Raw genomic sequence first — 14,828 nt, forward strand, 5'->3', positions numbered from 1 at the left:
CCCTCTATGAGGGTTGACAGTATTAATAAATAAATAAATAGACAACGAGGGATGTGGGTAAGAACACTTTATTTTCAGCACACATGTTTTTTTAATGAACGGCTGTTATACTGCTAAAATCTGCACATTTAATAAAAGTACACTGCTCTGCTTCATCACTCCATGCTAAGTGCAAGTATCCCGTACCAGGAAGTCAAACCAAGACGTGGGATGTTCAGTCTGTGAAAACAAAAACGAGTTTGAAACATTAACGTGCAAAAACTAAAGCACACTCAAGAAAATAAACACAGCACAGGAACATATCCAATGAATCAGAATTACCTTTGAGAGCAAACATATAGTTTCTATGGCACAGTGAAGAAACCTTATTCCTCCGGCTTTTTTTGTGCGCGAGAAAATATGAAAGTGCATGCGTTCTCCCCATATTGTGTATCTGTCACCTTTTCACACACAACAAAGATGTTGTCTCAATGTACCCAACTGTCTTTGCATATCCATTTCTCTGCTCTCATACCATGATACCTACAGTTAAAGGCTATAGCAATGCTTAGCTTGAATGAACCAACACAAGCTACATGCACTGTGCTGTTGAACATGGCATTGTAAGTTAAGATTCATGCATAGCACATTCATGTGCTATAAACATTTGATTGTCATTGTAGGCAAGATAAATAAAAAGAAGGTATGTAAATAAGGATGTTCCCTAATAAGCTGTGCAGAAGTGCTCTCCCGTTTGGACAGAAGCCGAGCACAGCTGCAGTGAACAAGAAGCCAACTTATACAGCATTTAAAATCTAGGTTCTAAATGTGCTACAGATTTTTCTGAATTCATGGTCGAAAATCTAGGTGTTAAAGGTGACAAACATTTAAACAGGTCTCTGTTCGGACTGGTAATGCAATGTGCCGCCTAGTTTGATAAAATATGCCATATCACTGGTCTCCCAAGCTAAGGCTGCTGTCTAGTTGCAAGTGCAAATCACTCAATTATGTCTAGGGCACGTTTCAGCAAAAGACAGCCAAGATTACTGTGCCACTGAGGTCTATTTCCTGACATCTGATTTCTTCTCAGAAAGCTACCTCTCTAAAAAAAAAAACCTTCACAACAAAATAACCCAAACCTTTCTAGAGAAAAACCATCACACTAGTCCTTGAACACTAATTACACAGTGGCTCCTTGCGATGTAATGTTATGTACGTCCGCACCTTACAAAGTACAGGAAAATTTAATAATGGCAGCGTGACAGGTACACAAAAGAAGTAAAGAGATAAAACATCACACAGGCTGCCATCAGTGTTCATATCTCTAGTTCAATGTGGATGTTTTTAGCAGTGAATACATGTTCTCATTAAACTGAGTCATAATATTACAAAAGCGAAGGGCAAGGGTCTTTACATTCTAAACTGACAAATGTGCTTTATTACGATTCACCGCAATACAGGAGGTGTTTTGCAGTGAACGGTCACGTAAGGTTTTGGCTAACTACGGCGGGCGTGTCCTGCAGCGAGGCGTCTTGTGTATTGCGGTAAAGTGTATTATTGTGACAAGAGCTAATCTGGCATGTATGGCTTTAGCCAACAAAAGTTCTTAAGACACCATGCATCCTGCAGCAAAAATCTGCTTTGTTGAGAGTAGAACATTAGGTTCGTCGCCAACAGAAACCATACATTCCAGATTCACGTAAATCTTTCCCAATATTGGCATGCTTCACCGCAACACACAACTATGTTGCGGTGATAACGGTGGTCGAACAGGCTGGTGCAAATGTTTCGACAGGGGAGCGTGCCTTCATCAGGGCAACTGCTTTCCTTGGCAGTTTTCATATACGTGAGTCCCCCCAATTCCCAACAGGGAGATTTAGCTGGACCTTTGCCAAGAGACGTACCGACAAGCGTTTGGTAGTGGCTGGCAGAGATACAGGAGTCTAAAAAGCGTTGCTAAATTCGGTTCCGTAAGGTTAGCTTCACCGCAATACAAATGGATTAAGCAGTTAGAGATAAATGTTTTGCGGTGAATCATAGCAAGGGTACCTGGCCTTTGATGCAAAGCAGCTTCCCAAGAGGCACGCTAATCCAGTGGCTAGTTATGCAGTTCCCCGCATGCGAGTGAGTTCCCTGCGTTCGGCGGTTTCCCAGTGACATACAAAATGACATTGATTGACTGTGTTGTAAATGGGCGACGGCACTATATGCTGATCGATGCAAAAGCGTCGTTTCGCTTTCGAAAACTGCGCTCGGCTAAAGAAAACACCTTGACTCGCATATGACCAAAGCAGTTAGACAGGAGACTACGAAATTACGTAGCTATTATGGAAGAAATCAACAGTTCAGAAACAAATGGCTGTGTAAACATTAACTCAATTGCTTACGAGGCCGACAAACCAAAGGTTCAAAGCATCACAGCCACGTCCGAAATAGCGCTGAAGGCCAGCCAGTACACTTATTAGGCGCCTCGGCGCGCGTAATGTAACAGGAGACGGCAGGTGCACGCGTACATCATTAAGGAACACATATTATATATGTCGGTGAAAGCGGTCACTCTTCACTTCTGACATGCTTCACCGCGTAACACTAGTCTACTGCGGCGAAGCTGACTTCAGGACGCCGATTTATTCAACTTATCTAGCGAGGCAGGTCCGTTTAGCACGCTTGGCAACGTTTGACATTTTCTGCATTAATTTCGTTTGTTCTTTTTAATTTTCTTATCATAGTGACCCTGTATCACGCAGTAGCAGAGCTGGTGCCGCGTCTTAACTGCGTTAGGAAAGGTAAGCGTATATGCAGCAGGCACGGCGGCATTGGCTCTTGTTTGGAAACTTCAAGAGACGCTCTTCCGCGGAGCGATGCCATTCGTATTATTAAAAGAATGCAGGTGATGATTAAATGAGCCGCAGCAAAGCTGTAAAAAAGCAGTAGTAATGCTGTTCTAAGATCCTCTCGCTCGAGCGAGATGAAGCTTAGACAAAAAGCACGACGTAACGCGATCTGACGGAACAGCTCGTCATGCCAGTGTTTTCTCACGTCCTCGTTCTTACGCGCACCCTCCCCTGAAAAAGACTACTGAATGGTTCTGTGCACGCACTGACGATCCTGACGGAGGCAATACCACTCACATATGAGCAGCTCCATATAAGATGCCACGGCCCATTCCACATGCCGGCTGCAATTTGACGCGGCCATGAGGCAAAATATGCGCACAAGGTACCTAATGGTAACGCATCAAACAGCTCACAGCCCCAATCCTTTATTACACGCATATAGCGTGGAAAGATGAATTACTCACGCTCTAAGTGGGCACGGAATACGAACCGCTTCGCAGCGCAGCCGGCTCCGCAAGACAGACGCCATGGAAATGAGCGGATGTGACATCATGGGTTATAGCGGACGTGACGTCATGGGTGAACGTAGACATTTCGGGCACCTTTTGTCTGCTGTGCCCCGGGCACAGCAGACACGGCCTAAGCAAACCCTCTCAGCCAGCTTGGGGACGTATTCTGAAACGTTCCACTTCGGCGATAGTTTGCCTAGGCAACAATTTCGCCTTCAGGCGCGCGCTGAGATGCTAAGATTGCATAACAAAATACAAATTGCATAGCAAAATACAGTGGTGACTACCAGCTGATGCTTTTTGCGGGAATTACAATATATGTAGCAATCAAAATGCAAGAAAAAGTAGCAACAGAAGAAAACAAATTAAACACTTGTGAGTTTATTCAACCATGCACTTGTGCATACATATGTGCTCACAGGTAGTTCTAGCTTTCTTTTATTGTGTCCGTGTTTTGCTGCACTACCCAGATACCATTCCATGATGACCGACCAACAAGCCCATATTGCCACCCTTGTCGATTTCATTTATAGTACAACAGGTTTTTTTCAATATGTTCCTCGGGATTCTGGGCATACTGTTGCCCTCATTGCCACGGCTGCCAGCAGCACGTGTGTCCTAAGGTTCTGTATTCATAACAAGCAGCTTCCACAAGATATAAAATCGTTGTTTACTGGTTTCGCACCATTCGGATGTCGGTCACGGAAAAAGAATTTTGAAGATTGTATGTGCTAAACGACTTCAGCAGGCGTGTCTCCACAGAGATTATCTCAGCGTGCAGATGTTTGATCAGTATGAGCTGTGCGTTGCAAGGAATCTTCTGTGGATGCACCTGCACTTAGCTGATCAGGTCACCAAGTTCCTTTGACAACCTCAAATAAGACTACTACGGGCTCACGTGAACAAGGATTGACAGAAAGCAACAAGTGATGTCTACGTTTCTGAAGGTTTCATCCTTCCCAACAGTGTGTGCAAAGTTCTTGGCCTCGGTCCAAAATTTGCCCAAGGTACCAGCTGGACTAAACCGGAACTTCCCTGTCCGTCATAAGTAAAGTGTCCAGAAGAGCCCCGCAAGAAGATGGTGTGAGGATGAACTCGGAAGGTTTAGATGCCCTGTTATGATGTAAGCCCCCAACCTTCTAAGTTACCTGTAAAATGTGTAGTCTTACCTGAAGAGTAATTCATTGTGTGTCATACCAGTTGACAAAGAGGGTGGTTTTGCAGTTTTTTCCTTTAAATGTTTCTTGGAAAAAGCCAGTCAAGCAATTTCTGCAGTGTTCAATGAGCGCAAGGATGTATCACTTATGAAAGTAGCAGCAAAACCAAGTGAAATTTACAGAAAGTTGAATCTCGATAAACTAAGGAAAAGCTCAGAGATGTAATTTTTAGTAAGTGCACAAGGAGGATGTTCCTTTTCGGGTCATAATTTCCGAAAGGGGTACCTCCCGTGAACAGTGTGTAACTGTTAAAGGTTGTCAGTCGAACATACTTCCCGTTGCTTCTGGTGTACCGCAAGGTAGCGTCTTAGGCCCACTCCTATTTTTGATCTTTATTAATGATTTACAAAGTAACATTGATGTTCCATTAAGACTTTTTGCAGACGACTGTGTGATGTACAGTACCGTAAATACAGTTGATGATCAGATTAAATTAAATTTAAACCTGCAAAGAATAGTGAAATGGTGTAACGACTGGCAGATGGAGTTAAACTTTAAGAAGTCTGTGTTCATGTCAGTAACTAGAAAGAAAAATGTTCTTGATTACAATTATCAAATCAACGGTTATATGCTTGAAAGAGTCGATCAGTATAAATACCTAGGCATAACATTTACATCAGATCTACGATGGAATACCCACATTGACATTGTCATTTCCAAAGCTTTTAAAACACTATGGTACCTGCGACGCACTATGCACAGTGCTACTCCGGATGTAAAGTGCCTCGCTTACAAAACCCTAGTCAGACCGATAATCGAATATGCTAAAGTAATATGGCATCCTCACACAGCAACTAATCGTCACAAGCTTCATAGGATTCAGCGACTCGCTGTAAGGTTTATCTTTAATAAATACCGCCGGAACCATTCTTCAACAGAACTCTGCCAACAAGCCCAACTACCTATGCTAGAAACCAGAACCAGATATGAAAGACTAAAAACTCTTTACCTCATTATCAATAATCATCTTAAAATAAATAAATCAGATTACTTTGAGATCAAAACTAATGAAACATCAAGGCATCGTCATAGTAAGTTTATCCCATTACCGACTATAAAAAATAATTGTTTCAAGTTTAGTTATTTTCCCCGAACTTGTAGAGACTGGAACTCTCTACCAGATTCTGCTGTTCGGTCGACATCATTGGCTGAATTCCTGCGCCACTTAGAAAATTTCATCTATGGCTCTAGCATAGGGCGATGAGATCAGATTGCTGCTGTATAAGATTGCTGTTCTGATTTCTGAGTGATGTGTTTTTGTTTATGTGTGCATTTCACGAGATGATCTTTTCTTCCTTTAACTAATGTATAACTATGGTTTTCAATATGTTCTGTACTACTTATTTTGCTGTTCAGTTCCGTTTTTTTTCCACTCCTGTTATAGCCCCTCAATGAGGCTGACAGTATTAATAAATGAATGAAAATGAAAATGAATGGCAGAAGCAAGCTGCCCTGTACCTGGTTTCAAAGCTGAATGTTAAAGAGATTGATGACCAGTTTCTTGTAAAAGGTTCTGACGAATCCTTGATTTCGTTAGGTTTCACGGCAAAAAGGGCTTCAAGGCCTTCTCAGCTAAGGTCAAAGAATTATATTATTCTATCCTGCTCAATGACCTTATCCAATGTGTCGAGGATTGTATTGACAAATATGGCGCTGTAAGGTTTTCACAGGAAGTAGGTTGTTTCAGTAGAAGGGTATTTAGAATTATGGTGTTTTTACATGTCGTCAACCTTTGCACAGTGGAACAATAGGCTGAATCTGCAGAAGAAAGGCATTTGCATAGGGTTGTGTCTGGCTCCCGTCTTTAGCAACCTATATTTAGCACAATTAGATAGGCACATATATGACCACCTCACGGGACTATCAGTTTTTCAGCGAGCTTTTAGATTTGTCAACAATTTTTTTGTGTTTCTGGATTTCCCTAGTAATAGTTTTCTAGAAAAATGTCCTGATGTCTAAGATTTCTTGCGAGTGTTTGAGACCTCTTGAAGTGACTTTTGAAGTGCAATACGTTTCAGTTTCTTGACTTTCAGTTCATCTTTACTGATAGTAGGACTTGCTGGGCTTACAGTCCATGAGCTAAGAAACCCCTTCTCCAATTTCATTCAGCCCATTTGAATTTGGTGAAGAGGGGCAGAACTAACTAATAGGGATGGCTTTCTGCCCACTACTGCGCATGTGGATGTAGGCCGAAATTCAAAAAATGTTTTATCGTTGCAAAACACGGAGACCGTGTTACACGTGAGATAATCAAAGTGGGAGAAATTCTATGTTTAAAGGATGGTTGCATCAGCACCCCTCTATTGCTCTCACTGACAAGGAGATCAGACACCTCGGGCTATCACCATGTTTAATTTTGTGTGGCTTTGTCGTGGCGTTCTAAGTATGGTTGGTGGGCTATTGTGTGACTGTATAAATAGCGATGCTTTCTGAAAAGAAAATAAACAGTTGGAAGTTCAGCACTCCGTTCTCTCTTCTATCCCTTCTGGTGGCTTTGCGCTGTTAACCTGACTTTGAAGCATAATTTATCAACAAACCCAATCTTACACCCTTCGTAACTAACGTGTTTTAAAAACGTCCTAATGAAAACCAGTTTCCAGCAACAGGCTGCAAGTCTTAAGGAGGCTGGTTATCCTAACCACGTGTTGGTGTCGGTGGCAGAAAGGCTGCTGAAACAGGAACGTTCGAGACGATGCCTCCGTGCAAATGCAAGAGCTAGCAGCTGTGACCAGGTGAAAACCGCTGTGATTCCGTATATGCACCAGATATCACATAGCATGAAAAAGATAGAAAGCCAAGGTAACGTGCGGGTGTTTTTTCAGCTCCAAATAAGCTAAGCACCTTGTGTAAAACCACTAACCCAATAAGGACAAAAAAGCCGGTTTGTGGTAGAATCGCAAAGATGAGTTCGTCGGATGCGCTGTAGGAGTGGTCTATCATATTCCACTGTCATGCGGTAGATGCTACATAGCCCAAACCGGAAGATGCATTAATGAGCACTTAAGAGAGCACAGAAATATAGTGTATCAGGTGACGATTTTCTTGCTTTGCATTGCAATACATGTCCATGTCGCCCTCTTCTAAATGACACCGCTGTTATATACAGGGATAAGCATAAGTGTGTAACAATAATAGTATAAACTGGGCAAATCCTCTCGGCCGCTGACCAATGTATCAGCAAACTATCACTATCATTGTCCGTGAGAAAGTTAGATTATTTGCGCATGCCATGAAAGTTGACTGCATTTGCAATGGATCATTTAGGTTTCTTGGTGTTTTCTTGTTGTACCTGTTTTAGACAGTGTGGCTCTACTCATGAGCCATATATACAGTTGACTTCCATTAATTTGATCATCTTTCTGGGGTTTTACTTGCCAAAACCAGTTCTGATTATGAGGCATGCCCGTTAATTCGATCCTGACGGGACCATTGAGACTGGTCGAATTAAACAAAAGGCATAAAAAAACATTGAAACATGCCATTGCTTCACTTTGCAGTATTTGCCTTTAAAATTAACTTTGGTCGCATTTCAGTTTAGCGCTACACCTGCAACGATCAACAGCTACCAACTCGCCCAGTTTACTATTTTTCTTAATGTTAGCTTCACTGCAATACAGCCATGTTATGCATAGAACCATACCAAGCAGGGAAAGGTGCCATTGTTGCAAGACAGCACGTGTTCCCTAATTTACGTACATGCACATGTGCAGTCTCCAGTCACAGTATGAGCACCAAGACGCCTAATAGGTGTATGGGCAGGCCTTCAGAGTTTGATATATTCACCCTCTTTTGTTGGCTTTTAACATTTCCTCGGCTTATCGCAGTTTTTTCAACTTACTGCCTTCCTTTTTGCTAGCTTTCCCAAAACATGATTGTTTTCCACTTCTCTGTGCATGGCACATTTACTTAAAGAACATGTACTAGGCTTCATTAATGGTCTCATATACGAGACATGCATGGAAGGTGAAAAAAGGACTCAAATCACCACTGAAACGTAAGAAGCAGCTCTGAATGGCTGCCAGTATGCTTATTAGGTGGCTAGGTGCTCCTGCTGTGACAGGAGACTGCATGCCTGTATAATCAAGGAAGGCGTGCTATGTCCTGTGACAGTGGCCCTTTTCCATTCTTGGTATGCTTCACCACAGTAAGTTGCATATGCTTCAGCGCATAACACAGCTGTATTTGGGCGAATCTGACCAGTGAGGTTCGAATTATCCGACGAAGGCCAATCTTGAGATTGAAATAACAGAAGTTTGGGCTCACAGAAATGTATTTCATTAAATAAAAAACAATCATCAGCAAACAACTTTATTTAAAAGGGGTGACTGACTACTTCTATATCATTAATATATATTAAAAATGACAAGAGGCCAAGCATGCTGCTTTGAGGAACACTGGAAGTAACTGGCACTTCATGGGAAGGGCAATCGCTTATGCTGACGAATTGTTTGTGCTTAGTTAAGTATGCAGAGATTCAGCCAATTAAGTATGGCAGAAGATTTGTGATTTCGAGTTTCTCAATTACTTTAGAGTGTCAAACAAGCTCAAATGCTTTTCTGTCTGCAATACAGGAATATAACATCAATCTGGCCAGGTTTATCAAGAATGCTAGCAAATGCTTGCATGTATAAACCCGTGATCCAACTTCCAATAAATCGTTGAAAGTACCAATTGTGTGTGTCTCTTCTCTCGTCTGTCTTGTCTTGTCTGCGCTAAGCACTAAAAAAATGTTGTACCAACAATGTTAAAAGTCCACCCTTGCAATGTAAAGTGTTTTTCTTTTTTCAAAAATATTCCACACTTCTCTGAAATGTGAACATATTTGTTATTCAATAATCAATAGGTCAGTTTCGTCAAATATCCATATTTAATTCTATCCAGAAATATCAGAATATGAAAACCCCTACTACATATGGGCCTTGAGTGGAGCAGTATGGCCTTATATGCGTGTAACCAAAGGGAACACAAGAGGTAAGTCTGGGGTCTTATGTGCAAAACCACGACACGATTATGAGACACACCATAGTGGGGGACTCCAGATTAATTTTGACCACCTGGAATTCTTCTATGTGCACTCAATGCATGGTAAACAGGTGTTCTTGCATTTCTTCCCCGTGGAAATGCAGCTGCTGCAGTCGGAATTTGATTCCGCGCCCTTGGGATTAGCAGCACACAATGCCAAAGGCATTATGGCGGGTTTTGAAACTCGAGAGGTGGAAAAGAAACCACGGAAAGCTTTAGAAGAGATATTTTTTAGATTGTCTGACACATGTAATGCCAGTCAAACCAGGCTTCTGGCCAACTGATAAGTTTGTAAATGAGAGTGACTGAAAGGTGATAGTATCTGCCGTACCAAGATGACATCAGGAACATGTTCACATTGTCCAAATGATAATTTTTACAGCCTCAATTGAGAAAACAAATCCGTTGGCTGCCTAAAGGCGAGGCATCCTTACTGCGCGACTAGAAATTACTAAGCAAAGCAAAAAAGTACCTGCTGTATATGTCCGCTCAGGAACTGCAGTTCCCTTTGAGAATGGTCACCACATGCACCTGACTTTCTCCCTAAAGATTCCAGTATGTGTAATTATTGACAGAAAGGAAGATTTGATCACTTCTAATTGCGTGTTCTCCAATTGAATACAAGTCAAATGGTCAACAACTATTTGATTTACATTTGACATTTTGAACATTTGCACAGCACAAATATGTACTCCAGCCCTACTCGAGAAGAACGCCATCAGTGCAGATTGTGAAACACCGGACGAGTAGGCAAAAAAAAGCTTCGTTTCCAGGGCTCTGAAATTATTTTGAGTTTTGTGCAAGTGCACCGTCAGTAGCGCACCTACTGGTGATGATCAAGGGTTCAGCATTTAATATATCTGCTCTTACCAACACTAACAATACGAGATATTCCTCTAACAATTCTTTCCTTCCTCAAATAAACACTAATTGTCAATGTTTACTGCTCTTTTATGGCGATTAAACACTAAATTAAACCACCCCATATTAAAGCCTGCCGCACAACATTAACATTCAAGAGAGATATGAAGAAATATTTACTATCGACACTACTGGCTACAGACTCATTACTATGAACATATATACAAATTTATTTTACCACTTCCAGTGCTTCTGTATTTGCCTAATGTATCGCTTTTATTCTCCATATCCCATTGTCTTTATTTTTTCCTTCCTTATTTTTAGAAATTTGAAGTTTTTTGTCGCACAGTATATATTTCACTTGTACTTTGCATATTGTAAGCATATTTTTGTTTCTAATTCTCTCGTACATTAACCTTGTGTTCTTTGATATGTGTCATCCCTATGTTTCCATAACGTGCTAATTACTACATTTTTATTTATTTATACGCAGCATCTATTTCATTTGCTTGTATTTGTAAGCACCTTCCTTGTATTTGATTACTTGCTTCATTAACTTCGTGTATTCTGATGTGTATCACTGCTATGTTGCCATAATGTATTAATTACTATATTGTTAAACTACTAATAGGTCCCACTGACAGTTTTTGTAACTTCGGGACCTCCTTCTGTACTAATGATGAATGATGAAATAAAATTTAGGTATTCTGCATCAATTTGTGTAATTATTAGGTATTAAACATCACCATTGCTAGATGTCACAGAGGCACCACTCCCGAGGTTTTGAGCCACCTCTAGTAGAACGAACAAGTGATCTTTTTTCATGAAGTGGATTGGCTTCCCACATGACATCATTAAGAATACACAAAGCAAGCCTCCTCATTAACCCATTAGGGACCGGTTTCTTTTTTTTCTTGCTATGTTGAAATAAATCTAATATATTAACTTACCTTTGTACTAATAATTCACTTGCAAAAATTATTACTCTTGCCTTATTAGATTTTGAAATATAGCCCGTAACCATATGGTCACACTGGGCCCTTACGCTACAGCAAAATACGCGAATTGAAAAACATTTATTTCAAGCTATGAAACATCACAAAAAAACATACGTTGCGAATAGTCGAGCACTTATTTAGTGTGATATGGTTTAAATCATGGAATACACATGCGTCGTCATACTTTGTGCATTACTTGTGAACACGAGAGTACCTGTCTGCAGATGACATTGGTTCTACGCCATGAATGGTGCTTACGATCGTTACTACAGAATTACCCATCCAGCGGACAGCAATTATCCCATTGTCGCTCAGCACGAGCTCTTCGTGCCCGCGAGGTTGGCGCTTGACGAATTGTGGTCGAGCGGTAGGGCACTCTCTGGGAACACGGTTCTGCTTCACTGTGCCCGGTGCCTTCGTAGCCCTGTGCCTTGAGATGCCTGAGTAGTGGCATGCCTGTGAATAAATTATCCAAATAGAAAAAGAAAGGAAGGTCGTGCATCTCTGCTGCGAGTTCATCCACCACTTGAAGAAGTGGCGCCGCTGCTTTTCCGAAGTTCTTTTCATATTTTTCAGATGTTCCGGGATCCCCTGCTTGCCTTGATACACTTTGAAGTGTACAAGGTATCCGTTCTTGGCATTTAGGCACCATACTTTATACCCGAAGCGGGTAGGCTTTCCGCGTATAAACTCTTTACAGCCATGACGACCATAATACTCAATCATACTTTCGTCATAGCTCATGTGACGCACAGGTTGAAAGTGCTCCAGAAACCTTGCTTTCAATAGTGCCATCAATAGTGCCATCGCATTATCTGTACGAAGCGATTTCTTCGCATAGCTTTGTAGGCCACCGTGTTGCTCATATCCAAGCCGCTGTCCCAGTGGCACTTTTTCCCTGGCAAGCGGTTTTAGCCGGACAAAACGAGCACTCCAAGAAAACCTAATTCTTCTTTGGTAACCTCCGGATCGGGCATATTTAAAAATAACGCATACTTTCTTGTTTGTTCGTCTAGCAGCTCCACAACGGCTTCGTCAAAAATGATTTCGAACAACTGAACAGGTGAAAAGTCCCTGTAAGCAGCAAAGTTTGGGTAGGGAAATATGCCAAGGCTTTTCTGGAGATCACCGTTCGTCCACTTAGAAGCAGTGACTAATTTCGCGGGAATGGCCGCATCAACTACAGCAGAAAAAACCTCTCATGTTCCGTCACCTAGCCCGCCTGGGTCGTCATCGTCCGAGTCGGATCCACCAATGCGGCGTCCTTCAGAGAAAACAGTTTCAGCGCCGGCTCATAGCTGCCGCCCGATTAGATTGTCAATGAGCCCGCCTGAGTCTTCATCGGCCGACTCTTCATCCAAATAGGTGCTAGAGTCTCGCGGTCGATATAAATCACTGACACGTCGTCATCGTCGTCTTTGAGTATCTTCGCTATTTATTCCAACATCAACCTATTCAGACAATAAAATAAGAAATAACTACTGCGGGAACATGCCAGCAGCCGTGCAAGAGATGAGAATGCAGTTTAAAAAAAAAAAGGAAGTTAGGTAGCCTAAAGGCCCAGCGTGACCATATGGCAACGCGCAAGATAACACGCTCGTTCATGGATAAATCAAACATTAATCTTTCACAAATGCTCATCGTAGCTCACATATTCAAAGAGCAATATGGAGGTAAGGATATCCGACTATTGCTCAAACAAGTAGTGAAAAAAAAAAAAAACATTATCCCTTGGAGTGATGCATGGCGACGCTACTCGCACAGCAACACTTATTCCCGCCCTTGCGAGGGGCTCCCACAAAACGACGGGCACCTGCTGCCACTTGGTATCCATAAAGGGAACCCTAATCTAACGGCATGTCAAACGCGATTTTGGTGCCGTTTTGCTAATCTTAATTAATTGAAATCCACTGTGCAGACTAACGTGACCATATGGTCACGCTGGTCTTTAATGGGTTAAGCTTATTTTTAGTAGGATATGAAGGCATAGTAATTGATGTACCTGTAAAAGTAAACACACTAATGTAAGACATGTAGATGTTTCTTGAGTCCAGTGGTAGACTTGCCTGAGATAGCAGATTGTCTGCCACTGTTGTCTACACACATACTATCGACTAAAAAAGTTTACGGACCACGGGATCTCAGAAAACGCTAAATATCCGAGCAGCCTTTAAAAGTAGCCAGTAAAACCGTACATCACAATGTTCGCATATACTAGTAGAGGCTGGAAATGGGAATACCAGGCTTCGTTTTGAGGCTGCGGAGATATTCAGCTTTTTGTGAAATCCCTTCATTCGTTAACTTTTTGGGTCGATAGTACATTTGTATGTGTGTGGTAGGGAAAGTATGAATTAGAGAGTTTCTCCAAAAAAGCAGGGCTTTGCTATAGATGTGCCAGGCTGTAGATGTGCAGGCAAAGAGCGAAAAAGAATGCAATAATGTTTAACAATAGCACAGTGACGACAGCAACCAAAGCAAAGCAGCAGAGGGGTACATATGGTGGCAGAAACTTGCACTGTACCTATTGCACTTATATTCTTGTACTGCAGGTGAGTGCAGAGAGTAAGTTACCGCGACTGCACACTGTACAAAACATAAGCGCTCTATGTAAACTTCGTTTTGAGGCCATCATCACCACAATAACAAAAAAAAAAGCTGCATCTCTAAGTGACACAGGGACACACTAGGTTCAAGTAAACTGCAAGTAGCCAACACTACTGTCACTGTAAATGTCGTGTCCAATGAGGCAGGACATAGCCAAGGCCACATAGAATAAAAGTGACATTGGAGAGGAAAGGCTTTAGAGGAGGGTAATTTTTAACCACTTGCAGCTCTTTATATAGCATAGTGACATGAAGCTTTTTTGAGTAACCATTCGAGAAGAGATACTGTGTACGTGTAGGTAACACACAACTAAAATAGTTTCAGGGACCCTTTGGGTGATGAGGTTAACATTTAGTCTTTTTTTCTTTATGCACCGACAAGGTTCTGTTACACATGTACAGTTTTTCCGTGAACATTTTTTTCCCTTATCAATTTGGGTTGTACCTGTTTTTTCACCAATAAACTTTCAGTTGTGAATAGGTGCTCGTGTGTGTTCCTTACTTTCCTTGTATGATTTTATTCTGTTTTCTTTAACTTCAGTCTTTCCTCAGCGGCAATGCTGATGTCATTGTTATTGATTTCTAGTGCTTTAAGCTAATATGGCCAGTCCTACACAATAGAGAAAGAGTGAAATAAATGCACAAGATATGCATGCTGGGATGTGAAGTGATTGCTTACGATGGGGCAGGGTGGACACCTTAGGGAATGATGGCTGGAACAATGTAATAATTATTTTCTTTTTCACACTTTCTCATTGGTCTCAGCAGCATTCTGCTTACATTATCATCAGCAGGTCTACCA

At 41.6% G+C, this 14,828-nt stretch overlaps 2 long non-coding RNA genes across 2 annotated transcripts in view; one reads left to right on the forward strand and one right to left on the reverse strand.

Moving 5' to 3' along the window:
- The window catches only part of LOC129387613 (uncharacterized), a 38,704-nt gene extending 27,567 nt beyond the window's left edge, over positions 1–11,137 (forward strand). The window contains exon 2 of the long non-coding RNA XR_008614789.2: positions 4,292–11,137. This is a non-coding gene — a long non-coding RNA (uncharacterized lncRNA). The remainder of the gene's footprint in view (positions 1–4,291) is intronic.
- LOC126541647 (uncharacterized) lies at positions 53–3,451 on the reverse strand. The gene is made up of 2 exons (XR_007601696.2): positions 3,281–3,451; positions 53–219 (listed from the first exon to the last, which is right to left on the reverse strand). It is a non-coding gene; the product is annotated as an uncharacterized lncRNA (long non-coding RNA).
- Positions 11,138–14,828: the final 3,691 nt, after the last annotated feature.

The sequence above is a fragment of the Dermacentor andersoni genome, chromosome 2, assembly GCF_023375885.2.
Source record: "Dermacentor andersoni chromosome 2, qqDerAnde1_hic_scaffold, whole genome shotgun sequence".
Classification (NCBI taxonomy): domain Eukaryota; kingdom Metazoa; phylum Arthropoda; class Arachnida; order Ixodida; family Ixodidae; genus Dermacentor; species Dermacentor andersoni.